Consider the following 25341-nt stretch of genomic DNA (forward strand, 5'->3'; position numbering starts at 1 on the left):
CCTTGTGCCACCCAAAAAAAACCTGACCTAGCAGAGAACCACACAAACTACTGTCTGGAGGACATGATAGGTGGCCACTAGGAAAAATAGAAGAATCTTGATGTTTACACTTTTAAAAATGACTGCTTTCGTTCACTTTGGTCTTGATTTGTAGCCAACACCACTAAAGGTAGCAAGGAAGCCCAAAAATTACCTAGACTGCATATATAAACTTTCAGAATTACTACATGAACAACTAAGACACATTTATTGTCACATGATTATGTACACCAATTAACAAATACATAACACTTACAATAGATAGAAAATTCTATATTTTCAGATGATGTACATGTTTGTGGTGAATCGTTAAGGGGGTGCAAAGATAAAAGGGAGTCCTAAAACACGTTTTTCCACCAATGCATCTTCCATAGACTATTGCATTTGACAATGCGCACAAACGGCTGAATAGATTTACATGGAATTTGGCAGGATTATACATTATGGTGCAGAGATGACACTTTTTGGGCACTGCAGTTAAGGAGGATAAGTATTTTTAAGTTACAAGGCATTTAACCTTAATGATCTGTCACTGCAGTACTTTCACAGAATTTCACCAAATATTGTGAAACTACCGCAGTACATGTCCATTCCTTACCTATTACCACTTTGATAAAGTGGTAATAGGTAGGGGCCTACTATTCACCTATATCTAAGGCCCTAACACTGAACACAGCCAAAGTGTAGTTAAACAACATGGTTGCCTTTTCATTCTCTGAAAAAAGCCACTATCCAATTATATACTGGCTTGTGATCGCTATGTACCACGGTATACTGCCAGGGTATCCTGGTATACCATGGCCCAAAAAATAAATAAGGCTAGCTGTATTACTGGATTGCTCTACCATTGCGTCATGCATAGTGCTGTATGGGCAACGCAATACTTAAGTCAGAGTTACAAAGCAAAGCAACCCTATGCCACCATGCATGGCTCTGTGTTGATTGGTAAATCTAGAGTAACGCAAGCCAGCCCAATTTGCTGTTTTGCACCTGCACACCTTAATGTACATGGCTGCTAAACTTCAAATACATCCGTATGTCACGCCACTGTAGCCCCACCATTACACGCTATTTCACTGTATGCCTCTCCACTGCATGAGACTCCACTCTACACCACTCCACTTTGTGCCATTACATTGTTTACAGCACCATAGCACGCCACTACACTCTATGCACCCCCACTCTGCGCCACTACAGTCCACATCGCTCCACTATACGCCACTCCACTATACGTTATTCCACTTTATGACATTCTACTGTACGTCATCCAACTCTACTCTATTCCAGAGTGTGCCACTACACTATACGCTACTCCACTCTACCCCACTACAGTGTATGGCACTCTAGTCTATTCCACTTCATTCTACGATATTTGATTGGGTGCCACTCATATGCACGCCACTCAGCTGTATGCTATTACACTCTACTCCACGCCACTGTATGCGACTCCTGTCTTCAACATTCCATTATACACCACTCCACTGTATGACACTCCACTATACACATTCACACTGTACACCACTCCACTGTACAACACTTCGCTCTACGGCATTACACTGTACACAACTCCACTCTAAGTCAGTCCACACTACGCTATTACATTATGGCCCTCCTTCCGACTTAGGCGGGCGGCGGGCGCGGCCCGCCAAGCAGAAACTGCCATGTGGCCGCTCCGCGGTCAAAAGACCGCGGAGGCCATTCTGGCTTTCCCGCTGGGCCGGCGGGCGCCTGCCAAAGGAGCGCCCGCCGGCCCAGCGGGAAAGGCCCTGCAACAATGAAGCCGGCTCCGAATGGAGCTGGCGGAGTTGCAGGGGTGCGACGGGTGCAGTTGCACCCGATGCAATTTTCACTGTCTGCAATGAGACAGTGAAAATCTCTATGGGGCCCTGTTAGGGGGCCCCTGCACTGCCCATGCCAGTGGCATGGACAGTGCAGGGGCCCCACGACACCCGTTCCCGCCATCCTGTTTACCGCCAGGAACAGGATGGCGGGAAGGGGGTCGGATTCCCTTTTCTGACCGCGGCGTCAGAATGGGCTGGGAAGCACCGCCAGCCTGTTGGCAGTGCTTCCGTGGTCGTCGACCCTGGCGGTTGATGACCGCCAGGGTCAGAATGACCCCCTATGTCTCTTCAGTGTATGCCACTCTACTCTATGCCACTCTGCTATACACTAGTCCACTATATGCTATTTCACTGTATGCCATTCCACTGTATGTCACTCCACAGCATGCTACTCCACTCTATGCCTCTCTAGTGTATGCCACTCCACTCTAACCCACTCCATTCTACGCTATATCCCTGGAAGCCACTCCAATGTATGCTATTAGGCTCTACCCCATTCCAGGCTTCACCACTTCACTATACGCCACTGCACTGTACACTACTCCACTATAGGATATTTCAGTCTATGCCACTCTACTGTACACCACTCCACTCTATGCTATTCCACTGTTCCTACTGCAATATACGCTACTCCACTCTACACAACCCATGAGTACATCACTCCACTCTACTCTCTGGCACTCCATTCTTTACTAGTCCATTAAACACCACTCCACTCTACACTACTCCGCAATATGCTTTTCCACTGTACACCACTGCAGTCTACACCACTCCACGCTATTCCACTCTACACTATTCTACTCTACGCCAATTGACTGTACTCCACTCTATGCTATTCCACTGTACGCCATTCCACAATACTCTATTGGACTGTGCACAACTTCAATCTTTGGCCCTTAACTCTATGGTATTCCACTGTACCCCATTCCACTGTATGCCACTCCACTGTGTGTGATTACACTCTACCACACCCCACAAAACACCACTCTAGTCTACACCACGTCACTCCACTGTACGCTACACTATACACTTATACACTATATGCCACCCCAATGTATGACACTATATTTTATGCTATAACACTATAAGCCACACCAATGTATGCCATAGTTTAGGAGCATAGACTGGAGTTGCGAGTTAAAGTTAGTGTTGTCTGATTAGCGAGCTGAAAAGAGTGTAAAGGTAGTGGATGAATTGTAAATGAAAGTTATAACTGTAACTTTAGAATGTTTAAGGTTTTTGTAGTTTCAACTTGGTTTGTATATGGAAAATAAACTTTCCTAACTATAACTAAGATTTACCCTTTGGTTTCTTGATTGAATATATGAATATGTATAACATTCTATATATATATATATATATATTACCTAGTGGCGATTGCCACTAGGTAGTTCTAGGTAGTACCTAGTTTCTATAGAAAAAACACTTTTTGTTTTGATAATTACTTTTGCGCAGATGATGAATCTTCACGAAATATACTTTGCTAACTTCATCTCCTGGCTTAAAAGTTTCAGGGTGATCTGTCAAGCGGGCCGAGAAAAAGGGGTGGTCCCAAAATGCGTTTCTCCTCATTTATTTTCCATAGGACCTTTAGACACGCCTATAGCCCGAACCACTGAACAGAACTAAACCATATTTGGCATGAAGGTAGATTCTGTTGGCAGATCACGCTTTTTGTGATTTGGTGTAAATTATTACAGTAGTTTTAGAGTAATTTAAGGCCAAAAAATGTAGATATATAGAGACGCGGAACAATCTGCAGATCAACGTTCAACAACATTAATCTGATTGGCTGGCCGCAACCTGACAGAAAAGTTGCGGCACAATTTCATTTGTCGCAATGGCTTGGGGTAGGGAAAAAAAGAGAGAGAAAACACATAAGGGGTCAGGATACAAGTATACTGACCATATAGGACACAGAGGTGTCCCTTAGGGACCCCTCGTGGGCAAAAGCTGCCCAACTGTTATTTTTTTGTCTGATTCGCGGATCCATGAATGGATCCACTGATCTGGGATTCACAAATCCAACATGCACGATATCCAAACTCATGCTGCGCATGGCTGAAGTCCGTGCGGAGCTTGGGTTTGGGTGCATGCAGGATGGATGTCCACCGGGCTACTTATATTCACCTCTGTGTATGCTAAAAAAAACATAGAAATTCCGTTGCAGGGACGTTATAGCTAGGTTCTGAATTTACTCGCACAAAACCTTAGAAATTCAGCAGCTATAGTTATCGAGTTATTTCAAGTAACTATAACACGTGCATTCGCCATGCACAGCTAATTACTTCACATTTGATATCACTGATGACACTTTCTTAGGCTTCTCTGTTACTATCACTGCAATGTTTGCAATAAAATAATTGATCAGAAAACTGTGCATGGCGAGGGCGCAGGTTAAAGTTACCTTAGGGTACGAGTTCTAGTTACTTGAAATATATAACTATAACTGCTGAATTTCTAAGGTTTTGTGCGAGTAAATTCAGAACCTAACTACAACGTCCCCGTAACCTTTTTTTTTTTCAGTATATATATATATTCACAGAAAAAAAACAAAGGTTTCAGGGACGTTATAGTTAGGTTCTGAGTTTACACATACAAAACTGTAGAAATTCATCAGTTATAGGTACCTCAGCTAACCGGCACTCCCTTAATGCACTGCTTATGAACTCACATATTACATCACTCATGACATGGTCAGTGACATCACTCATGACATCACTGATGACATCATCCAGTGAGTGTAAGTGTTGTATTGATGTGTGAGCAGTTCCTAACTATAACGTCCCTGTAACCTCAGTGGATTCCTGTGGTTTTTTTTTTACATATAGTAATTTTAATTACTATACATTAATCCAACCACTGCAGCCTTCGGCCTTTATAAGCACCCAACCATGCACGTCCTTCACCCATGCTCAGAGGAGGTTGCCCGCAGAACCTGGCCTGCAGCCAGACCCTGCAGCCAATACTCCCCAACCACCCAAACCCACACTGTGCACACCCCTTTCGACATGTGTAGCAGCTGTTAGTCGCTGCCTCTCTGGGTATGAGAATAGGTGTGAGAGGGTGTATCTGGGGGTAAGAGTGACTGTCAGATTGTATGCCTGGGTTTGAGTGTGCGTACATCAGTGTTTTAATGGATGCATCAGCCTGTGCGCGGGTCTCTGAGTGGCTGCATGAGGGTGACAGTTGGTCTGTGAGTGGGTGCGTGAGCATCTGAGTGGGTCTGTGAGTGGGTGCGTAAGTGTCTTATGGGTGTGTAACTGGGAGAAATTGATTAAAAGAGACAGAAAGAGAGAAAGTGACAGATTTTTGTTAGGCTTTAATATCTCATATACTTAGAATTAGATATTTTTGTTAAATTTTACAAAAAATATATTTAATATTTTTTTTAAAGTAATTAAAAATAAAATAAAAATAAAAATAAAAAATTAAAAATTAGCCCAGCTGGATTTGAACACCCATAGCTCAATGTGAAGGTATTATGCTGGGTTTCTATTTTTTTTTAAGCCTTTTGTGGGCTTTGTAGTGAAAACAAATATGTTAAAAGTAGAGCCCACGGGGAGAGCCCTTAAAGGTTCCCTACTTTAAAAAACAAATAATAAAAAAAAAATTGAATTTTCTGAATAAAGCCCTTTATCGTCTATGTGGGACCGTGAGGGAGACCTCAAGGGCTTGAGATTTTGACAACAGTACCTGCTTTAAATGTCCCACTGTCTAAACCCGAAGTGTTTGCTGTGGCCTGGCTTAGCAAACAAATATATCCCGGGGTTAGGCACTGCGGGGCATAGCAGGAGCTGGCCCCTGGGGGGGGGCGGTCCCAAGGGCCATCAGAGGTTCCTCATGGTGGTCCCCCTTCCAACTAGATCTTAGCCCCCTGGGGGGTGGTGAACCCCTGGGTGCTGGGTCCCATAGTGACCCCCTTTATTGTTTCAAACTTGCCACGGGGGTGGTGGTCCCCGGGGACCGGAGGGCCCACATGGCCCTTCGGTTCCAACTACAGCCTTGCCCCGGGTGGGGGTCCCCAGGGCAGCGGGAGGGCCCTAGGGAGCCACAGGGCCCCCCTGCTTTAATTACAAACTCGCCCTGTAGAGATAGTAGTCCCCGGGGCAGCAGGGGGGGCACAGGGCCCCCATCTTTAATTACTGGATCGCCCCAGGGAGGTGGTGGTCCCTGGGGAAGTGGGAGGGGGCTAGGGGCCTCCTCCCACATATTACAATAATGCCCTGGGGAGGTGGCGGTCCCCAGGGCAGCAGGGGGGCAACAAGCCCCCAACCGCATAAAAAAAAAAGAGCCCCGGCGAGGTAGTGGTCCCCTGGGCAGGGTAAGGGGGGCAGGAGACCCCTCCCCCCGCTTTATTTTGTAAAAAAAAGCCCCCGGACTTGGCCCACCCGGAGGCATTAGACTAACGAAGTGCAGGAGCCTGCGCTTCATTTGTTTGGTGATTTTACGAGCGGATTCATGGATCCAACGTGTCTCCGCTCGTAAAATAAACAAAAAAAAAATGCTTTTTTAGCTCTGAGAGTGGTCCCTTTTTTTTTAGGAAAGTTTTGTGAAGATTCGTCAAGCGCTGCCAAAGATATAGGCAAGTAAAATAAAAGAAAATATATATATTTTTTTTTTTTAACTCCATTTTACGCTTTATGCAGGACTCAGCAATTAAGGGCTAAGGGCAGACTCACTCAGGAAGATGGTGAGTACTTGCCCTGGGACATAAACTTCCTGGAATCGATGCGCCCGGTTAATGAGCATTGTCTCAGTATCTTGGGCCCAAGAGTTATGGCAGCTAATGACTATAAAAGATTATGAAGATTACATTGGCCAAACAAATGAGTGTTATGAAGGTTACAAAATCGGACTATAAATCCCAAAATGCACCTGATTGAAGAGCAGGGTAAAAACGTTTATATTTTTAAACAAAACCCTCATTCACTGTGAACAAGGCTATGACAGCTGAAACGCGTAAGTGGCAATGTTTGGCAAAATGCTAAAATGTTTATTATTAAAATTGGTGACATTATTCTCTTGGGAGTGCGACGTCATTTCCTTGTTTTGAAAAAAAAAATATATATATATACACACACATATATATATATATATATATATATATATACACACACACACACACATATAAATATACACACACATATATATATATATATACACACACACACACACACACACACACACACACATATATATATATATATATACACACACACATATAATTTCAGATGTTTTAATACACGAAAATGGTGAACATAGCTACTAAAGCGCCCTCAAGAAGGGTCTAAAATATCCCTCGATGCGACTAAGATCAAGTGCTGAGGCCTTTTTAAATTTCAGCTTGTACTAAATCCATCCGAACGGAACTGCGAAAGTGCACAATGGCAAAAATTTGTAAACCAGCTCTGAACAGAGTAAATGATATTTCATTCCCATGCAAAATATGTCTGCATCAGTGTGGATTCGACATTTCTGAGCACAAAGGAAGACACCAGGTTAAACGCTTCCAGTATAAACGCTACTTCGGAATTGTTTGCAACAGGGATCTGCACAAGCAGAGGCCCAAGAGGCTAAAGGAAAGGACAACCAAGATCGACAGGAGGGATGACAAACAAATTGGTTTGCTGAAGGTCACACGAAGCTGCGTGGGAGTGCTATCAAAAACCGGAAACTGATCAGAAGGGTCTCTGGAGATTACTGCTACTGACGTCATTCTCCCTGCATCAGTCTAGCTCTGCCAAATTTATCATTAGGTAAAGTCACTGCAATCCAAGTGCGTGTACCGAAACATCAATTCGGGTCCCTGGTGCACTTGTTTATTGGAGACGTGGTTACCGAGCCCCATCAGTCCCGCCCCAGGGTTTTGTGAAGCGCTGTGAAAACCCAGCCACCGTTTTACTTGTTCAAAACCTGTACATATTAAGTCTAAAGGTATTACAAGGACTACTGAGAATGAGAATACTAGCACTGAAATACAAAGGAATGATTTGTGGCTCAATGGTTAGAGCGGCAGACCCTGAAGCAGAGATCTGGCTCAAGACCAGGGTTCAAGTCCCGCTTCGGCAGGTCTTGGGCTCAATTCCCCTTGACCAGATAATTCTCGCCTCAGTGCCTAATCTAATTCATGGGTCCCACTCTGCAACTCTGGGCAATAGCTTGTTTAATCTCCACAATGGCCCCAACAGCGCTTGGATGCCTCACCCTAGGGGTGCTCAGGAGTGGGCGCCTCACAGGGAAAAGCCAGGAGGGGTTCCATAGCGGTATGAGTACAGCGCCTTGAGACCCTAACAGGTAAGTAGTGCGCTATACAAGTGCTAATTTACATTTAATAAACTGATGTCAAGCAATAAATGAGTGGTGCATGATGGTGAGGATGCTACAAGGTGCAACCCCTTGAAGTGGCTGACTGCTAACGTGGAACAGGAGTGACCATGAGGTAATGGTTTAAGGGAGGAATGTATGTTGGGGTGGGAGCAATGTGTTCAGTGTTGGCGATATCCAGTTTTTGAAATGCCCAGTCTTCTATCTCTTTCTTTTCCATGGCAGTTCTTGATTTTTGGAACATCAATGACCCCGCATGGTTAACGGGCATGTTCTCCTTCCCTGAGAGCCCGAATGCATGCAACTCCTATCACGACTCTTGAATATAGGCAGTAGTGGCATGCTTATCTTGTACACTGAGGCCTAGGCATATCCCTGACTATAAGATGTTCAGCACTTGTCCTGTGACTAAGAGGTGTGCAGCGAGCGTGCGCACATTAGAGAACAAGGACTAGGACTACTGTTCGCCATAGGGTATTACGTTGGTATATAAAGCGTTGGTACCACCACCCCATATTTTAAGGATCAGCAGTATGATCAGATCTTTTTATATCAAACATGTATTGGAGGCCTGCTGGCCCACTTGTATGCACTTCTCCAGTCCCTAGAACTAGCATCCCAAGTGTGTGTTTAGCGTGCTGCTGTGGGTTGCTTGTGTGGTACATCCACAGAATGGTTGTGAGTAAGCCAGTGGTAGAAGCCAGTAGGATCTGTTTTAGATGCCCTTGGCTGGGCACAAGATGATAACAATTACTGTTCTCCCAGACAGTGGAAGTGTGCTGCTCACATTTTTGTAGCTGGAGAGAGGAGACCTAGACACCGAAGGCAGAGGAGTGGAGGGCTCCTTTAGATATTCTTAAATTAGTCTTCCGGAGCACTGTCATTCAGTGGATGGTAAGGGACAAGGGGAGGGACTGCAGACTCTGGTGTGAAAGGAGAGGAAGCTGTAAGGCAAGGCCTGCCCTTTTGACTTTCTTCAATGACTCCTTCAGTTGAGCTATTGACTGCACGGTGTAGTGTTTTGTAGGTACTCCATCATGGAGAGGGCCCTTCTGTGAGAAGAATCACTCTACACAAAGGCTGTGTCTGAAGAACACCATGAAGAACACTTGAAAGACCAACTGCCTCAAACTGGTTATACAGGATGAGTCAGTGGATCTACAGTGTTTGTCTGAAAGTTGTGTATAAAAGTGGGATCCCAACTGCCCCACTTGGTTTCAGTTCCAAGTCCTCTATGGCCAAGTAAAGAAGTGCTCAACATAGTACTCTAAAGGCTGCAATACAACTAGGAATGGTGTCTGCCTGACTGCCAGTGTTCAAAAGGTAGAGGGTCATCACTTGAAGCTGGATCACTCTATGTAGTAGATCTGTCCTAGAGGCCTAGAAGCTTGACTGCTGACAGAGGGAAGGAGCATGCCTACCATGCAGGAGGAAGGACTGTCCAGGAAGGAGCAAGGTTTAGCATATACCCAGTGGCTGGTGTGGCTAGAAGTAGCAAATGCTGTTGGCTCCGGGAGGACCTAGGGGTCAGAGGACCTCCCAGCCGATTCCAATAGTTTTAGGAGGGGACAGCCCACACGGCAATAACATGATTGGTGAGGACAAGTCAGTTCTGTGATTGAGAGTTGCTAATGGGCCTGCAAGAGGTTGCTGCATCTGCTGAATTCCAAATTGACCCGTGTATGCTGCACCTGCCGAATCTGTGATCACCCATGCAGGGTTGCATCTTGTGAATTCCTGATCAGCCAGTGAGGGGCTGCATCTGTCATATACTTAACTGTCCTGTGTAGGGCTGCAACTACCTAAGTGTCGAAGGCCCTCTCGGTGACTACACCAGTGGTTCTGCCAGCCTCGACATGGGCTACAACTGACGACGGCCAGCACCTGACGGGACTACACTTACCAATGTTGAGGGTGGATTTAGACATCTAAGGACTGCCCATCTTCAGGTGAGTGCAGCGAAGTTGAGCAGACGTGTCACTGAAAGCAGTCCTGAGGCCTGACTGAAGGACCTCCACAAAAGCCTGACAGTGAGCAGCTGCTCTCGCAAGTGTCCTGGCTTGCTTTCCAAGCACAAGGTGGCCTGAAAGCAGCCCTGAGAAGTCTGATTCATCCCATGAACGGTCAGAGACTTGGGACTGAATGCATATATGCATTGGGGGCGGGGGTCTAAACTGCCCTTCCCATCAATCAATGCTATACTCACACTACTCCTCCTTACTTTAGTAAGAGAAGTGGATACACGTGCCAGGGGGAGACAACCTAAGGACAGTGGAATAGAAAGGGAGCAAGGTGGACCCAGAACTACCCGAATTAGCATCCGGAGTGACTAAACTGTGTTGAACATTGAAGTGTATAGTACTGAGTGTAACTGTGATTAATGTAGTTTCTTCCTTGGAAGATAAGCAATGGGCTTGGCATTCACTTTATTGGGTTTGTTCGTTGAATACTGAGACCAAGCACCCCCACTCTACCTTTCTGAGAAGCCAATGACTGCTTATCCTTGCTACTGTGAGAGTCCAGTGCAAAAACGGGTGTACTTGGCACAATGTGCAGAGTCACGGTAGGGTAGGGTCTGGGCCATGATAGGAAAATGACCTTAAGCCCCAAGGTTCAGGCCCTACTACTGAAATGTGGTATGACATTGCTCAAATGGGCTTAAGGGAGGGAACACGGGAGAACTGCAAATATTTACGTAGTGAGAGGTCAGAAGTATAATTCATTGATGAGGAAGTTTTGGGAAGCCCTGGTAAGGAGGCTTACGCTGAGTTGTGCATCATGCCTGTTTGGAAGGATGTCCATAACGTGTGTGGCAGTGGAGGTACTGGAGGTGTGACTAACTGCATTGGTAGAACTGTCTAGTTTTGAATATGGTAGACTTTGCCCAACTGGGGGAGGGGGTGAGGTTTAAGGTCTGTGGATGGCTTTTGACAGATGGGTGTAGTTGAAAGGTGACAATCTGTTTAAACGGTTGAGGATCAAGGGGAGGACAACAGACTTCCCATTTAATGACTATCATGTTTTGTATCACACACTCCTTAGCATGGGTGTGTTTGGGAGCACAAGGCCTAGCTTATGTTTGTGGAAGAGCTGAAAACAAAGAGCAGACAGAAGTGCATAAGGTAGCCTTTCATGGATTCATCCAGGAGGTTTTTTAGCACCTGCAGAAAGTGAAAACTTTGAAGACAGAGTATGTCTGTGTGGCTGAAGATCTAATGATTGTCTGCATTGAGACATCAAAGTTGGATTGGTCAGACATGCTTGAAGTCTTAACGATATCAACCAAAGGGAGCACTCAATAGTACTACTAAACAAGTTACTTACCTTCAGTAACGCATTATTTGATAGAGACTATATCCAGCTGCAGAGCCCCTATCTTTGAATTTCCCTAATGTCGAACTGGATCTGGAAGATTTTTGCATAAGCAGTAACCTTGCTCACCATCGGGTAGCTCTGTTCAGTTCCATGCGGCATTGTCGACGTCGTAAGTGACATCATAGTCACCTATGTAGGCTCCACTCAGGTGCGTGCAAGTCACTTACTTTTCATGACTTTCCACGCCAGAAGCACAGAGCCATGAAGTGCACTGACATTTGTGTGTCCAAACTAGAGCCCTGAAAGAGATCATCCCTAACCCTAAAAATCTGTCCGCAGAGTTGGGGCGCATGGGTTGGTCTGTAAGGAATCTGCAGCTAGATATAGTTACTACCAGGTAATACATCACCGAAGGTAAGTAAATTGTTCATCTGATAGAGACTTCTAGATGCAGATTCCTTACCTTTGAATAGATACCTAAGTAATACCATCCCAGTGGTGGCTGTGGACAAATTTGCTAGACTAAAAAGACCTGAGGGACCGAACAGGCAAAAAGTCCAACCCTGGGACATGACCGTCCAGGCAGTAGTCTTTGGCAAACGTGCAGGGATGCCCACGTTGCTGCCTGACAGATGTCCAGGACTGGGACTCAATGTGCTAGTGCAGTGGTAGCATCTTTTCCTCTGATGGAATGGGCCCTCAACCTCTCAGGAGGCTGCTTTTTAGACAGAGCATAGCAGATCTTAATACAGAGAATGACCCAGCGCAAAATGGTTCACTTCTGTACTGCCTGACTTTTCTCTGCTACAACATACCCCACGAACAGTTCGTCAGACACCTGGGACTTTTTTTGAGTGGTCTAGGTAGTACAACAATGCTCTTTTTGGGTCCAGGCGGTGAAGTCGCTTCTCTACTTTAGGGGGATGTGTTGGAGCCTAAAAGGTGAGTAGAGTAACAGACTGCCCTAAATGAAATGTGGTCAACACCTTAGAAAGGAAAGAGGCTCTAGTGTGAAGCACTGTTTTGTCTGGAAACACCATCAAATAGGAAGGCTTGGATGTCAAAGCCTGCAGCTCACTCACCCTCTGGGCAGATGTTATTGCCACTAAAAAGGCTGTCTTGTTGGCAAGCAGCCGGAGGGGACAATTGTGCAGGGGCTCGAAAGGAGCACTCATGAAGTATGTAAGAACCAAACTAAGGTACCACTAGGACACGATAGATGGCAACATATGTACAAGCCCTTTGAGAAACCTACATACAATAGGGAACCTAAATAAGAAGGGTTGGTCAGGCAGCCACAGGAGGGTGGTCTGAGCAGAGAGATAGCCCTTAAATGTACCTAGAGCAGAGTCCTGCTGGGCAAGGGTAAGAATGAAAAGAAGAATATTAGAGTGTGAGGAAGAAAGAGGGTTGATAGACTTTTCTGTACAATATACTACAAATGGTTGCCACATTGTCTTGGTAGTGGGACACCTGGCTGCCAGAACAAGTGGGAGGTCAAAGGCTGTCAAATGTTGCTGCTCAATCTCCACTTAAGAAGGCGGAGAGTTGACAGGTTCTGGTGGAGGACCCCTCCCTGCTGCTGTGACAGAAGGTCCTTCCAAGTGGGAAGCCTGATCAGAGGATCGATGCTCATGCTCAGAAGCTCAGATACCAGATTCTCTATGCCCAGTCCGGAGCCACAAGAGTAACTTGGACCCGGATGGTCCTTGTCTTCTTGAGAACTCTTGGAAGACGTGATATGGGGGAAACACTTACATGAGGTCTGAGCTCCACTCAAGACAAAAAGCATCTCTGAGCGATCGCCAGATTGAAAACTCCGCAAAATTGCTGACATTGCGCGTTTTCTTTGGCAGCGAACCGATATAACCAAGGCTCTCCCCACTGCCGAAAGAGTTCTTTCACCACCTCTGAATGGAGATGCCAGTCGTGATCCACTAAGCTTCAACGGCTGAGTTTGTCCGTCCTGGCATTCAGAGAGCGGGCCAGGTGTTAAACACCAAGGTTATGCCCTGTTGTTCCAGCATTGTCCAGAGAAGCAAGGCCTCTTGACAAAGGGTCCACAACCACACCCCGCCCTGCTTGTTGGAGTACCACACAGCGGTGATGTCGCCAGTTGATAGAAATGGGGTCTCTAGTTGCCAGTTGGTTGTACCCTGTCGAAGAAGGTACCCTCACTCTAGTCAGGGTAAGAGAGACACACAGCTAAGATAAACCCTGCTTACCCCCTTGGTAGCTTAGCACAGGCAGTCAGCTCTATCTCAGAAACAATGTGTAAAGTATTTGTACACATACATAATTATAAAGTGACAACACTAGAAAAGTACTCCACACCAATTTAGAAAAATAGCCAATATTTATCTGAATAAAACAAGATCAAAACGACAAAAAAAATCAAGCATACACAAACAAGGATACAAATTTTCAAAGATTAAGGGGGTCATTACAACATTGGCGGTATAAGGCGCTTACCGCCGTGCAGAAGACCGCCAATACACCGCCGCGGCAGACCGCCACAGCTATTATGACACACATCACGGAATCCACCGAAATTTAGACACCCACACAATACCGCCACACCAAAGGTCAGCGAGAGACCGGCGGAAACACATCCTCCACCTCCACGCCAACAGAAACACGCCCATGCCATTACGACCCACGAATCCACGCAGCGGTCTTTCAACCGCGGTATTCCATTGGCAGTACACACTGCTGCGCTCAAAATACACACACATCTCCAAAACACCGCCACACTGGACAATTTGAAATACACACACCTGATACACATACACACACCACTCCCACACACCCAACACAATATAAAACACACACCCACATCACCCACAAACCCCTACTACCAAAAATTCAGAGAGAAGGCCAGAGAGACAGCACAGAACAGACAACCCCATCACACAGAGGCACACAACACCATCATCCACGCAACATCCAAGCACAAAACACCACATACCACTACACTCACCACACTCATCAACAAATACACCACCCCACACATCACCTACACCACCCCATGTCACGCCAAAGACACCCCCGCTTCTCCGAGGAGGAGCTCAGGGTCATGGTGGAGGAAATCATCTGGGTAGAGCCACAGCTATTTGGCTCACAGGTACAGCACACATCCATAGCCAGGAAGATGGGCTATGGCAAAGAATAGTGGACAGGGTCAACGCTGTGGGACAGCACCCAAGAAATAGGGAGGACATCAGGAAGAGGTGGAACGACCTACGGGGGAAGGTGCGTTCCACAGTATCCAGGCACCACATCGCGGTACAGCGGACTGGCGGCGGACCCCCACCTCCTCCCCCACAACTAACAACATGGGAGGAGCAAGTCTTGTCCATCTTGCATCCTGAGGGCCTCGGAGGAGTCGTTGGAGGAACGGACACTGGTAAGTCTAATTTAACCATCATTCCCCCCACCCTACCTGCATGATATCACACACCCCCACCATCACACCCTCCCCTATCACCCCAAATCCTCACCTATCTACTCATGACACCAACCACCCATCCCAACCCCAAGACCTGCATGACATAACTAAGCATGGACACCCATCACCAAAGCATGCCCACTGCACAGACCCACAACACCCCCCAACCATCAGCACACAAGCCCCCACACAGGAATGCCTGCACTGGGGTTCACAAACACCCAACCATTGCACTCCATGAAACACACACATGCAATACTCATGTACTTATACCCCCGCAGGAACCCGAAGGAACGTCACCACACCAGAGGGTCCAGACAACACCACTCCACCCACAGAAGAGGCCCACAGTGACAACAGCAGCTCTGCCCAACTGGATCTTGATGACCAGGCCGGACCATCGTGGGCCTCAGGACAGTCGGTTCCCCTTGCCTAGCCACAGCCCAACACCAAGCTTACACCCTCTGATAACACCAGCACAGCACCCACCCAGCGGGCCCAAACCTCCCTACCCAGGACAGGTCAATCAGCGGTGTGTCCTCCACTACAGGGCACCCAGGCGAACCCACCACCCCAACAACAACAGGGACCTGGGGGCAGTGGTAGTGGGCACACGGTCCAGGGGACGGAGGCACGGGAACACAGGGGAACTGGGAGGGCTGCTGTGCGACAGAGGGAGGACAGGCCAAGGGAACCAACTCTCAACGAGGCCCTCTCCTCCATCATGGGAGCATACCACCACTCCCAGGAGACGATGGCCACGGTCCTGGACAAGTTGCAGGAGACCCTGCGTCTGCAGGAGGAACAATATTTGGGGTTCAGGGAGGAGCTCAGGACCATCGGCTCCGCCCTGGGCACCATTGTAGGGGTGCTGACGGACATTCAAAAGACCTTGAGGGACACCGTGGCACTCCAAGGGGCCCCTGACACTAGCCAGGACGATGACATGCCCACCAACTCCACCGGCGCTAGTGGACAGGACGCCCCGCCACAGGACCAACACACCAGCACCCCATCCCCTGCAGACAGACAACCACCACGCAAGCGGGCCCTGAGATCCAGGAACAGGACAGAGCAAGATGGCATGACCCCACCAGGAAATAAGACCACCCTGATTGTCCCCCGACTGTCCCATTTTGTTACCCTGTCCAAATCGGAACTGACCTAGCTCCACTTCCAATGCCCAGATGTGCAATGTACCTGTGAGACTAATAGACTGGACTCTGCCATGAACATTCCTCCACCATCACCCATCATTTTTTGAGCACTTAAATAAACACCCTTGAAACACTAAAAACAAATGGAGTCAGTCTATGATTTGTAAATCTGTATTAGAAATTACAGTTTCATAATGGGTTACCCATTGGAAGGCTAACATACCTATGTCACACATCACAAGCCCTTCAAGGATGCAAACAGTTGACACATAGGTTACCACACTTGTGAAACTGAAATGGAAGGGGACAACTCAATTAACAAATAGTGAGTGAAATGTAGGTACAGGATAGAGGTAGATGTGTGAAAGTTAATGTAATGGTAAAAATGAAAATGTTCTCACCTGTGTCTCACTGGAAATATTGCTGTATGACTGACTCCCTGTTGTCGTTTTCGTCTTCCTCAGCTTCATCCTCATCACTGTCCACAGGCTCCACAGACTCCACAGCTGCCACAACACCGTCATCTGGATCATCCTCCTGCAGAAAAGGCACCTGGCGTCGCAATGCCAAGTTATGGAGCATGGAGCAGGCGATGATGATGTCGCACACCTTCTTCGGTAAGTAGAATAGGGACCCACCTGTCATATGGAGGCACCGGAACCTGGCCTTAAGGAGGCCGAAGGTGCGTTCGATAACCCTCCTAGTCCGCCCATGGGCCTCATTGTAGCGTTCCTCTGCCCTGGTCCTGGGATTCCTCATTGGGGTCAATAGCCAGGAAAGGTTGGGGTAACCAGAGTCCCCCAATAGCCATACACGGTGCCTCTGGAGTTCACCCATCATATCAGGGATGCTGCTATTCCGCAGGATGTAGGCGTCATGCACTGAGCCAGGGAACATAGCATTTACCTACGAGATGTACTGGTCTGCCAAACAGACCATCTGGACATTCATTGAATGATAACTCTTCCTGTTCCTGTACACCTGTTCAGTCCTGCGGGGGGACCAGAGCTACATGGGTCCCATCAATGGCACCTATGACGTTGGGGATATGTCCAAGGGAATACAAGTCACCTTCCACTGTAGGCAAATCCTCCACCTGAGGGAATATGATGTATCTCCTTACGTGTTTCAGCAGGGCAGACAACACTCTGGACAACACGTTGGAAAACATAGGCTGGGACATCCCTGATGCCATGGCCACTGTTGTTTGAAATGAAATGGAGCACTGACAGCACCTGCACGTCAGGGGGGATTCCAGTCGGATGGAGGATTGGTGACATCAGGTCTGGCTCCAACTGGGTACATAGTTCATGGATTGTAGCACGGTCAAACCGGTAGGTCACGATTAAATGTCTCTCTTCCATTGTCAACAGGTCCACCAGCGGGCGGTACACCGGAGGATTCCGCCATCTTCTCATATGTCCCAGCTGACGGTGCCTAAGAAGGACAACAGCGAAGAACCAGTCACTATTCCTCCAGGTATGTACCCACAGTCACACACAAGACTACACCAGACAATAAACCCTTCCTGTTTGTGTGTTGAGTGTAGGCCTCAGTACGTGTGACGCAGTTGAAAATGAATCCATGTGGGCCCCTGAAATGGCGGCTGCCTGACCTCTAAACTGGGACAATGGGATTGTGGGTTAACAGCGCTGGCGTTGCACACCGTCGCGGTAGGCGGTCATAGACCGCGGCGCAATGCTGCATTGGTTAACATTGGACCCTATGGGTCCCAGGAGCCAATGAACAGGTGCGCCGGCGGTGATGATGCGCCCCGCCGCAGACGTCATCACCATTTTCTATCTGTTCAATCACTAGATACCTGACCTTCGACAGGAGAGGACCTACACTGCTAGTGCTGCTCTGACCTCGGTCTGGAAGCGACGATGGCTGCTGCGTCTGGGGAAACCAGAGACGGGGCACCCACTGCCGTAAGAGATGGGAGGACATTTGCCGTTTCAGCAAGAAGACGGCAGAGGCTCAGCTGGGGATGGCCTCCCAACGTGGGAGGAGTGCCCGTGACCCCCCTGATGTTCCGGATCCTGGCGGTGGCCTACCCGGAGTTGGATGGGCGCTTAAGGACATCACAGCAGACACAAGAGGGTGAGTACACTCTCATTCTGCGGACTTTGCGTGCAGTGGAGGTGTCTGGGTGGGGGAGGTGGGCTCTGGGTGTCCCTAGGCCAGGGCGAGTTAGGTAGGCAAGGCCCCTCCGTAATGTAGGCCATTTGGCACTCTACCCCCTCCTCAGTAAATTATCAAGTTGAGGTATAGTTGCCCCTGTGGCATCCATGTGCGCAGATTTCCACCAATGCCATGTAGGCCATATCCCAGAAATTGCATGTGCAGAGGGCAGGAGCGAGGCGTTGTGTATGGGGCTGCTGCGTCTGTCTTGTCCGCCAACGGTAGCGGTATGCCATGCACTAAAACTCTCTTTGTTCTGTCTCCCCCCCCTTTTCCTGCTCTCCCTGTCCTTTTGTACATCAGCATCAACAGGCGGAGGTACAGTGGCACCGGAGCACGAGGGAGCTGCATCCCACATGGCCATGGAGGGCCACACCACAAACTCTGAATACACCAGTGGGACGGAGGGCGAGGGGAGCTTCACGTCGGACTCCGGATCACCAACCAGCGACACAGACTCGTCCGCCGATGTGAGCACCCCTGTGGTGGCAGCACCATATGTGCGCCACACTTCTACAGGTACAGCCGCCACCCCCCCTACCAGCACCGCCCTCCCAGCAGCCCCTCAGCGTTCGCCCCGTGCCCGCTCACCCAGGAGAGTGGGCATCACTTTCGCCCCAGGCACCTCAGCCCCTGCCCTTGTCACCTCTGCTGCCCTCAGTGAGAAGGCCATTGACCTCCTCAGATCACTCACTGTTGGGCTGTCTACCATTGTGAATGCCATCCAGGGTGTAGAAAGGGCGTTGCAACACAGTAATGCATTCCTGGAGGGCATTCCTGCTGGTCAGGCTGTCCTTCAGCGAACCCTGCAATCTCTGGCCTCAGCACTGATGGCAGCAATTGTCCCTGTGTCCAGCCTCCCCCCTCCCAGACCCAATCCCCTGTACCCCAGCCCATCCCCAAGCACACCTACAGACCAGCATACACACAAGGCAACACACAAAAGTAGCTCAGGCAAACATAGGCACCACACATCCCACAGGCACTCACACAAGCATCACACCCATGCAGACACAGCAACATCCACTGTCTCCACTGTGTCCCCCTCCTCCTCTTCTCCCTCCTCCCTCCCAGTCTCGTCTACACACACACCTACATGCACCACATCTACAGGCACTAGGACTCGCACCAGGACACCCAGCACCACACGCCGCTCACCTGCACTCACCACCTCCACTGCCATTTACACGTCCCCTGTGTCCTCTCCCAGTGTGTCTGTGACGCCCCCTCCCAAAGTACCCAAACGCCGGCAATCACTCACCCAACATCCATCCACCTCACGACAGCCTCCAGTACCTGCACCTGCACCCAAAACTTCTAAAGTGACACCTCCTACAACCACCCTCCACCCCTCCAATTCATCAGTCCCGTCGTAGCGACTCAGCCAAAAAGCCACCAGTACCAGTGGTGCGTGTTCCAGGTTTTTGGAGTGCACTGTCCACCAGGACAGGCAGTAGGACCCGGAGCCAAGGCACTGGCAGCCCACCCCCTGTAAAGGCTCCGAAATTGGAGAGTGGACGACGGGACCGTGTCAAGACCGCCAGAGTCAGTGCCCAGGAGGGCCCAAGTATCGTAACGGGTCCAGAGCCCACCGCCAGAGTCAGTGCCCAGGAGGGCCCAAGTATCGTCACTGGTCCTGAGACCACCGCACAAGACACAGCCCAGGAGGGCCCAAGTATCGTCACTGGTCCTGAGACCACCACACAAGACACAGCCCAGGAGGGCCCAAGTATCGTCACTGGTCCTGAGACCACCGCACAAGACACAGCCCAGGAGGGCCCAAGTATCGTCACTGGTCCAGAGACCACCGCACAAGACACAGCCCAGGAGGGCCCAAGTATCGTCACTGGTCCTGAGACCACCGCACAAGACACAGCCCAGGCGGGGCCAGGATGCCACAGCCCCGCTGGGTAATGATGGAACGTCATGCCACACACCAATGTCCAGTGTTGAGTTCGTCATGCCACACACCAATGTCCAGTATGGAGATCGTCATGCCACACACCAATGTCCAGTGTGGAGATCGTCATGCCACACACCAATGTCCAGTGTGGAGTTCGTAATGCCACACACCAATGTCCAGTGTGGAGTTTGTCATGCCACACACCAATGTCCAGTATGGGGATCGTCATGCCACACACCAATGTCCAGTGTGGAGATCGTCATGCCACACACCAATGTCCGTATCAGAACCGCCGTGTCAAAGCACCGCTGAACAGTCCAGAGACCGCCATGGCAAAGCACCGCTGAACAGTCCAGAACCGCCATGGCAAAGCACAGCTGAACAGTCCAGAGACCGCCATGTCAAAGCACCGCTGAACAGGGCAAAGACCGCCATGGCAAAGCACCGCTGAACAGTCCAGAACCGCCATGGTAAAGCACCGCTGAACAGTCCAGAACTGCCATGGCAAAGCACCGCTGAACAGTCCAGAGACCGCCATGGCAAAGCACCGCTGAACAGTCCAGAACCGCCAATGCAAAGCACCGCTGAACAGGGCAAAGACCGCCATGGCAAAGCACCGCTGAACAGTCCAGAACCGCCATGGCAAAGCACCGCTCAACAGTCCAGAGACCGCCATGTCAAAGCACCGCTGAACAGTCCAGAACCGCCATGGCAAAGCACCGCTGAACAGTCCAGAGACCGCCATGTCAAAGCACCGCTGAACAGGGCAAAGACCGCCATGGCAAAGCACCGCTGAACAGTCCAGAACCGCCATGGCAAAGCACCGCTGAACAGTCCAGAGACCGCCATGTCAAAGCACCGCTGAACAGGGCAAAGACCACCATGGCAAAGCACCGCTGAACAGTCCAGAGACCGCCGTGGCAAAGCACTGCTGAACAGGGCAAAGACTGACATGGCAAAGCACCGCTGAACAGGGCAATGCACCGGGTAGGAATGAATGGCCCACCACATCAGGCATCCTTATCCCATGTGCAGCTGGGACAGTGACAGGACACTACCTTTCACGGGGAGACTCATCCAGTCTGGGCACCAGTCACCCCCCAGTACCAGTATGGACCTGCATCGACTTGAGAGACTGTGGCTTTGCACTCCCCAGGATGTAACAGTGGGCAACCCACCCACTTGTGAGACTTGAGAGACTGTGGCTTTGCACTCCCCAGGATGGCACAGTGGGCAACCCACCCACTGTAGAGACTTGAGAGACTGTGGCTTTGCACTCCCCAGGATGGCACAGTGGGCAACCCACCCACTGTAGAGACTTGGGAGACCGTGGCTTTGCACTCCCCAGGATGGCACAGTGGGCAATCCACCCACTGTAGAGACTTGAGAGACTGTGGCTTTGCACTCCCCAGGATGGAACAGTGGGCAAGCCACCCACTGTAGGGACTTGAGAGATTGTGGCTTTGCACTCCCCAGGATACATCAATGGGCATGGAGCCCCGTCGTGGATCTGGCTTTGCATTCATCTGGCTGAGATGCCTCCCCTTCCCTTCCCCCGAAGGTGCCTGTAGTGTTTCTATCTGATGCCCCGGCAGTGTTCCCTCGGATTTTGGTCAGGTATCTATTGTGGGCCTCGCCCATGCATTTTTGGACTGTTTGTGCACGGACATTGTTGTGTACATATCTGCAATACTTCTCGGATTATTTATGTAAATATGAGTGATTTTGGAATACATATATTTATATATTTTTGTATGACATGTATATTGGCACATTATAATGTTTGCCCGAAATTCGCATTGTCTTTGCATTCCTCCGGGGGGATTGTGGGTTGTTACTGTTCTTTTTGTGACTGCATTGGTGTGTATGTTGTACTATGCGAGGGTGGGGGTGGGGGTGTTTGGTGGGTGTCCCCCTAACTTTTGCTTCCCCCCTCCCCTGTGTCGTAGGTGCAGTACTCACCGGTATCTTCTGCGCCTACATCGCTGTTGGTCGTGAAGGAGCAGAAAGACAAGGGCAGGAAGTATTTGGAGTTCCGGCTCCATGGAGTCGGCGTTCCTCGTGGGATGTGTAGAAGGTGAGCGTTTTCCCATAGCAAAAGCTGTTTCCGCCGTGTTTTTATCCACGGTGAATCCGCCCCGGAAAAGGTGGCGGATTGGCCTGTTGTGATACTGTGGGCGGTACATTGTCTCCCGCCTGTCTGTTGGCGGTGACCGCCGCGCTGCTTGTCAGTACCGCCGTGGCGGGCGGTGTGTTAAAGTGGCTGTCTTTGTTGGCGGTTTCCGCCAGGGTCATAATTCCCTTTTTTTGTCCGTCTGACTGTTTGCGGTATTACCGCATCTTTAACACCGTCCGCCAGGGTTGTAATGATCACCTAAATCTTAGTATAGAGCAGTAGTATGTTCTCAACCAGGCGTGGCATCTAAGAACCACTGTCAATGAAACTGTCTGCCCAGAGAATCTGTCATGTCCAATCCACACATAATGGTGAACCTTGCTGCATCTTTGCTGTCTTTTACTGTTTGGGAGAGGATGGTCCGAGCTCCTCCGGGACCTTTGGTAGCACTCGCTCAACTGTGTCCCACCACGTGTGAGTAGCGGCCCAAAAAGCATGAGGTGTTCACCAACTGTAAGGACAGACTGGTGGAAGAAAACATTTTCTTTCCCAAATAGTCCATCCTCTAGCACTCCCTGTCTGTGGGAAGGAGGGGGGGGGAGGGGGGTTTGCAAGGAATGCACTATGGAAGTTAAGGCTTGGACTACCAACCTCTCAGGGGTGGGGTGTTGGGTGAGGAAACTAGGGTCCCCGAGGGTGGGGAGATGGCGGAGGGCAATCGTCCTGTTTACAGGAGCTCTATGCTAGGTTTGGACCACGTTCCCAGCAGGACATCAGTCTGTTCCTCGCTGAAGGGGAGCAGGGGTTCTGAGGAGGAAGCCTCAGGCTGAAGCACTTCTGTCAAGAGATTAGTCTTGACCGCCAAAGAGAGTAGTTCAAGGTTGAGGACTTTCGCTCCCTCTTCATCACCATTGCATATGATGCTCCCTCTTCCATACCCACGGTAGAAGAGGGAAGCAAGCCACTATCTGGACATGTGTCCACTCCACTGGCATCTCCTAGTTCCTCATACCAGTCCAAGTTAGTAGGGGTATCGATTGGCATTCTAAAGGGTCCAGTGGCCCTTCCAATTCCTCCCCCATGCCTGGATGTTCAGATAAATGCTCAGGCAACATCTAGGACCAATGGGCCCTGTCGGTGCTGGAGTCGACGTCAATCAACACCGTTTCAAATCCGACCCGCCAAGGATGAGAATGTAGCTGGCTCGCCAGTAAGCGACGGAAGCATCGTTGTTGCGACCTTCGCTGGAGAAGGTGCTGTAGCACGACCTGCACCGGTTCAGATCCGTGATCGGAACAATGAGACCCCATCAGAGCCATGCTTGGAGCTGTCGGTGCAGAACCTGATGGGGCCTCCTTTGACTCCCTGGGGCCATAGTCCTGCAGTTCGAGCACGACTTGGAGTTGTGGTCGAGCTCAACACACCATAAACAGACCATATAGGGGTCTGTAACCGACATGGTGCGGTGACAGGTGCCACACAGTTTAAATTCTACCTTTCTGGAGGACATCTCAACAAACTTTGAAAACATTTTAAAAAATAAACAACAGAAGGGTTCTCGGGATCAGTGCTAACTGACGCAGAAAGAAAAGAACTGAATGTCTGCAAGCCTGGGTGATGCCTATATACGTGACTGCAACGTCACTTCCAGTGCCAAAAATGCCCCGTGGAACAGAAGTATCCCACCTGACGGCGTGCAGGTGTACAGCTCACACACAAATCTTCTGGATCCGGTCTGATGCTTGAGAAATTCAAAGGAAAAGAATCTGCAGCTAGATGTCTCTATCAGATCGTTATTTTTGTTGCTTTAAAATCTTTAATATGATCCACGGACCCAAATGGTGCTGAAACATTCAAGTGATTATTAGGGTCGGGACACCGCTCAGTGCAGGAAGAGGTAGAGGTTTGCACCTTCAGTGTGCTTTTTAACTAGTTATGCACATGGCAGACTTCTCCCAGTCCCTCAATGCCAGTAAAGGGCTGATAGTTTTCTAGGGCAACAGTGAAGCAAAGGATGCGATTGTCATTTGAGGTGCCATATGAAGGTGAACATGAAGCTCAGTGGGCACAAACATGCTGAATGAGTCTATGAGTGAGTGTGGATATTGTTGCTTTAAGCTTTGTATTGTGAGCATTCTAAGCAGTTAAGGAGCAAGTGCAGAGAAACCTCCAAAAAAAGTAAGCAATACTAATTAGATATTTGGTGGTGATGTCCACACCGTCTCAAGATGCACCTACACCACTGCCACGTTCTGTTAGGCTCATCTCCCACTCTTGCTGGTTGTCAGCTTAGTTTACTGACACGACACAGCCGTGCATATGGGATCTGACCAACTCCCAAAATGTAATATGGAGATTTTAGAAATCTGATCTTCACCTTGACTCACTTGAAGTATCTCAGGGGTCTTTTGTGCTGCCTCTTGTGCTGTTCAGTGAGAACATGGAGCAACTGGGATATCTAATGGCTAAATCTCGTCATCACGGAGCCCTACTATGCAGATTATATGCAACTGTGTCAATGAGTGTCTGGTGTTCTACGTGTCATGTGTCTGAAAGGCTGCCTCTGTCTAATTGGATGATAGCTGACAAGTAAGTACTTAAAGCTTAATCTATCAAGTTGTGAGTATGAATTTATCGTGGACAAAAATTCAGATCTGAGAAACCAAATGTTGCTAAACCAGTTCAGGAAACATTATCACTAACTGCAGCACAATACTGTATGCCACTAAGGTTTAGTCCGAACCATGTTATAAATTCCGACTAAATCCACATTACCAGCACTGATGTTAATCACAGGCAAGTGATCTGCATCACAAAATGTTACCTAAGCATGGCCTTAGTTGCTTTCTAGAGTACATTAATTCAACACAGTTAGGTCTTACTAAGTCAACAAGAGCATCCACGAATGGCCGATCCAATGAACAAAGTTACAATTTTGTTTACTCTTCATTCATATCATTTTAGGTTTATGTTAAAATGACTGACTATAGATGACCATAACGTTTTCAAGA

At 48.9% G+C, this 25341-nt stretch overlaps 1 protein-coding gene across 3 annotated transcripts in view; it reads right to left on the minus strand.

Moving 5' to 3' along the window:
* The window catches only part of B9D1 (B9 domain containing 1), a 409768-nt gene that overhangs the window by 226728 nt on the left and 157699 nt on the right, over positions 1-25341 (minus strand). The window lies entirely within an intron of this gene.

Source organism: Pleurodeles waltl, chromosome 10 (genome assembly GCF_031143425.1).
Source record: "Pleurodeles waltl isolate 20211129_DDA chromosome 10, aPleWal1.hap1.20221129, whole genome shotgun sequence".
NCBI classification, from domain to species: Eukaryota; Metazoa; Chordata; class Amphibia; order Caudata; family Salamandridae; genus Pleurodeles; species Pleurodeles waltl.